A 5,241-nucleotide genomic window follows, 5' to 3' on the forward strand; every position below is an offset into this window, starting at 1 on the left:
AAATAAAGATGAAACTTTTTATCGTCCATCTGAACCATCTTTGAGGCCTGTGATTTTTAATCCAAAAAAGATATAAGAATCTGAATACACTTTTGAACTCATTCGAAAAAGCATAAAATGAACATTTGTTATGAATTAGAACAAATCTTCACTTTTTTCATCTTCATTTTTCATTTTCATTTTCAATTTTTTTAGAAGATTCTTCAAAGCTTCCATTAATTCACAAAAATTAAATTCTAACGAGAATACTTTTCATTATATTTTTCCCTCGAGAGAACTATTCGAAAAAGTACAGACTGTCAATTCTCTTGGAGCAGACAACTTTAGTTTGTCGAATATTAGTCGGATAGTTATCTTTGCATTAAAAGAATATTATTAATTTATTTTTTTAAACTTTCAACGCATTCACACTCTAGTTACAAGTTTACATTTGTTTCATCAACAGAGCATAAAAAGAAAACGAGTGCTAGGCTACGTCATATTTTCTTTCGGTTCGAGCATGAAACTCCTACACATCGGGATACGCGCATTGCTCTTGTTTTTAATATTGAAATTCTACATTTACAACGCATGCGCACTGAAGAAAAAGTATTCTACTAATGTATTGGCATTTTGCATTACTCATACCTTTTTCCTCCAAGGGACCCTGGGAACAAAACTTTTTTACACCAAATACTTTGATGCGAATTTTTAGAAACTTTCTTTTAATCTCCTATTCCTTAGTTCCATAAATATAAATTGAAAAAAAACCCCAATGGAAAATTAGATGTAAAAATTTATTTAAAAAGACTTGCACCTCAACCAAAAAAATGTTACTACGTTGCGTTGGCGGAATCCCGAAAAAATTAAATTAAGAAAAAATCAAATTAATGTGGGCACAAATATTTGAACCATGTAAATAACAAAAATTTGTTTTGAAAACGTTCAGAAAGCCTCAATCAAAGATGTGTTTTTTTACTGAAAAGTAACGTCATGTGCCAAAATTCGAATAGACCTTTTCATAAATTACGTCACGAACATTGCTTGCCTCGTATTCAAACAATTACCATGGTGATTATCCCAGTAAGTAGTTTTAATAAAATCTGCTGGTAGTTAATCAGCATGGCAATAATTTCAAAACAAGGCAAGTGATGTTCATGGCGTAATTTATAAAGGGGTATTCTAGTGAAATTATGGACTAGGAGTAGGAAATAACAAATGATAAACACATCTATCGGCGTATTTAGGTGATTTACGTCTAAACAGTGGAAGATAGAACAACTGAACTTTCTCGTTCCCAGGACGGAAATCTTTGGCCATTAAGATCATGTTCAGACGTTACTTCTTCGCATCGTTTCGGTATGGCTTTCGTTACGGATCGAGTGTCGAAACGTTTCGGAGCAAAAAAACAGAGAAGTTTTGTCCCGATGAAAATAGTGGAGCGAAACCGTTTCAATCTGTTTTTCTTCGTAACGTCTTCTTTTTTGACGTGTCGAATTTTGTTGTTCACACAATAAAACGATACTGAACAGTAATGTCTGAAGTCCTTGGTATGAACATAGTCTAATACTCTGCGTCGTTATAGAAAATGCCAGTACATCCAATCATTGGTGAGATGCCGGGAATGAACACGGAAAGTTTTAGCTAGGAAAAAAATCTTAGTTGCTCTTTATCTATCGAGTGAAAAATATTCACATACTGTATCTTTAAAGAAAATATCCTTTACAAATGTATCAAACTATTCAGTGCTTTATCTATCCTTTAGGAGACAGTCGGGATTTATAAAATACCACACCATACCAATCGAACATCAAATGGCTTGAGTCACAGGATGTTCTAACTCACTTTATTATAGCACCACACTTTGTCTACTCTAGACGTGCAAGCGTGTGCCTTTTTCCTGCCTTCGTCACATGAAAGCGGGAATAGTGCTTACAAAGAGTTCTTATAAAAAAGATAAATTATCCCGCTTCCTCCATTATGTCACGTGATTTCTCTTAAAGCGAAACTATTGAATTGCGTTGTGGAGCAAGGTTTAACATAATGGCATCGCAGCTGTCAGAGCAGCATGACTAAAAAAGATGGCTGCTTTTTTCGAGAACATTATGTTATTTTCTTTTCTTACATTTCTTTATGTTGTAACGACCAGTTTTTCAATAAGCCATTCAAGAAGCTGTTTGATTAAAAGACAGATAATGGATAAGGTTAAGTAAAGACAGTGATTTGGCATTAGATTCCACTTCCTGGACGAATTTTCCAGAAAATTTAAGCTGTTTTTCCCTGGATGGCGCGGCATGCCATGAGATTGGAAAGGGTTTTTTTCTAACAAAGGGATAAAAGGTATCGAAAATCTTGTGAAGGAAACTTGTACCTAGCTTCTGAAGCTCATTTTTCCAGTCTGGAATGTTTGGTGACTTCCTGTATGCTGTCGCCAGTCAGGAGGATAATTAAAAACATACCTGATCAACACAACCAAACACCAAACCTTCTGTCTTGTGTTTACTTTGCTTTCCTCTCCAACAACTTTCGCTTTTGCTTCTTTAAGTTTTCATATCCATATGTACCGTGAGTGGTCCTATATCCGATAGCCCTGCCTAATTCTGACCCCCAAATAACTGTTATTAAAAAAAATTCTATGTTTACAAACATTCCCTGCTCTCCAAGTTGAAAAATAAACTACGGTGAGATTGGGTAACTTGCATCAGTGGAGGCTAGTTCTAGTTCTAGTTTTATATTTGCATAAGACAAATAAATGCCTAATCTCGCAAATTCTACGTAAAAATACAAAAATGAAAAGGTTTAATAGCTAAGATAAAGATATAAAAAATTAGAATAAATAGGTAGTTTATACAATTTTAAATTAGATTTATTAGATTAAAATTCATAAAAATTTAGAAAAGTTAAAAACAGTACAGTAATAAAAAGTGTGTTAAAAATAGTACACTAATAGGGGACGCACAATTAGCAGGGTCACATGAGAAAGGTGTTCAAAGCTGACATGCATAGCCCTCAAATGAATGACCTGGCTGGTTATTAAAATACAAAGTTAAATCAAAACAAAAATGGTATATAGAGTAGAGCTGCGAGCAGTTCTACGTAGTTGTATTTTAATGTAGTTAAATTTTTCAAGTTTCTAATGCTCTTTGGCATTGCATTGAAAAGTTTTGCTCCTTGTATAGTCAGGGTACTGTCACGTAATTTTGAATTGTTTGGACCGGCGTATTTGCTAAAACACATTCGTCCTAATCTTGGATGTTCTTTATATTTGAAGCAATCATTGATATTTGGCACAAGATTTTCCAATATTTTCCAGGTGTATATGATCCTGTAGCGTTCTCTCCTTCTTTGAAGTGAGTATATTCTAAGCTTCTTTAGACTTTCCCAATAATTTTGGTGTGTTCCTTTTATTTGTTTTAAGAATGATTTCTGGATCTCTTCAAGTCTTTGAATAAGACTAATAGTACTGGGGCTCCATAACGCTGAGCAATATTCCAGTATAGGGATCACAAGTGATTTATAGAGAGTGATCATGGTATGTGTAGAGCGGGAAGTGAAGGTACGTAATATCCAAGAAATGATGTTTTTGGCTTTTTTCAATTATTGATTCAATTTGATGTTTAAGGGGTCTTCGACAAAAAACTTTCGAATTTTTTATCGGCATTGGGCCGATAAGGGGGTAGGGGGGGTCCAACTACATACCGATAAAAAAACAAGTATTGAGACGGAAATCCTTTCAGCCAAGGAGGGGGTCTGAAGCTTATCGGCCCAATGCCGATAAAAAATTCGAAAGTTTTTTGTCGAAGATCCCTAAATAGACAATCATTGGACATAAGAACTCCCAGGTCTTTAATACATATATTCCTTTCCTTCAATTTTATCTCCTGATGGTGAGGTATAGTGAGATTCATTTTTGATTTCTGTATTTGAGCCATAATGTAGCAATTCAAATTTTGCATCATTCAATTTCATATTGTTTGCGATTGTCCATTGATATAAAATCTGAAGGTCTTGCTGCAATATTTTTACATCTTCAGTATTCTTTATTGACTTTATAAACTAAAATAATTTAGCGCACACTGTCGTTTGCGTAATATCAATAATGTGAAAGAAAGTCCTGACTGGCTGTTGCAATCAAAAATAATATAAGGTCACAATCGCAAGTAACTTGTATCAGCGGGTCGTTTATTTTAAAGTTCCGATAGATTTGATTTCTGCTCGACTCATATTTTTTTTTGCCAACCGACTGACAGACTCATTTTTTAACTCAAAAACGACACAAACACAAGTTATTTGTGAATGTGGCCTAACCAAACTCACAAAAAAATTATGTTTGCATCTTTTTTTACCGTTTTTTGTCTAGATGATATACCGTCAACTGTTCTAACTTGGGACGATTGGTCAAAACATGGGATTGTTAATATCTGGCCTGTATTTTCACTTACTATTAAATCTCTTGGACAACAAATTTGTTTTGATAACTTCACCAAGTTTATCAATCATACTTTCTGTCATAACTTGTCACAATAACTTTCACTGATAGCACACTCTTTTTTAACTTTTTTGTTTTCATTCAAAATGACCAGATGCCGATCAGAGAATTAGAGAACGCCCGCCGCCTGACCGCCTATTGCCCGATGGGATTAACAAATAATGAGTGTGTAACTTGTTGCACAGGTGACGTCAAACGCTCCATCGTTTTGCCACTAATATGGTCTTCTTCATTCCAGACATTCGTGTGTGTCCCACTACGGATTTTTTTCATATTTCGATTTAAAAGCCTACTTGGTGCGAAAGAGAAATCTTGTATTTTTCAATACGCCATTCATTAACTCAAATCAAATGACTTTGGAGGTTCGGTGAAATAGTGGCCGAATTGCAGTCCCATGTTTTGTCAGATAGTCCCAAGTTAGAGCAGTTGACGGTACAAGGTACTAATTTTTTTATAGTCAAATTAGGCACCATCACCCAGATATGGTTTAGTAACCTCACTTATTATTTATTAGTGGTAGAGTGATTAGTTGTAATTTGTTATTGTCTTTAGAAAAATACATCTTATGAAAAAAGCTCTTGTAGTGTTGACTTGGTTTTCCACAAGTATGATTTCATGTTCTCTAAAAATTTCACTTTATTTTTAGATTCTGAAAAATAATTGTTTTATTCTATCTGACTTCATAAACAAGTTTCACAAAGTTCACATGTAATAGAATGGGTTTAAAAAGGTAAATGTATAAATTCATACAACTTAAATTTTATTATAGAGTT

Source organism: Clytia hemisphaerica, unplaced genomic scaffold (assembly GCF_902728285.1).
Source record: "Clytia hemisphaerica strain Z4C2 unplaced genomic scaffold, Clytia hemisphaerica genome assembly, whole genome shotgun sequence".
In the NCBI taxonomy this organism is placed as follows: Eukaryota; Metazoa; Cnidaria; class Hydrozoa; order Leptothecata; family Clytiidae; genus Clytia; species Clytia hemisphaerica.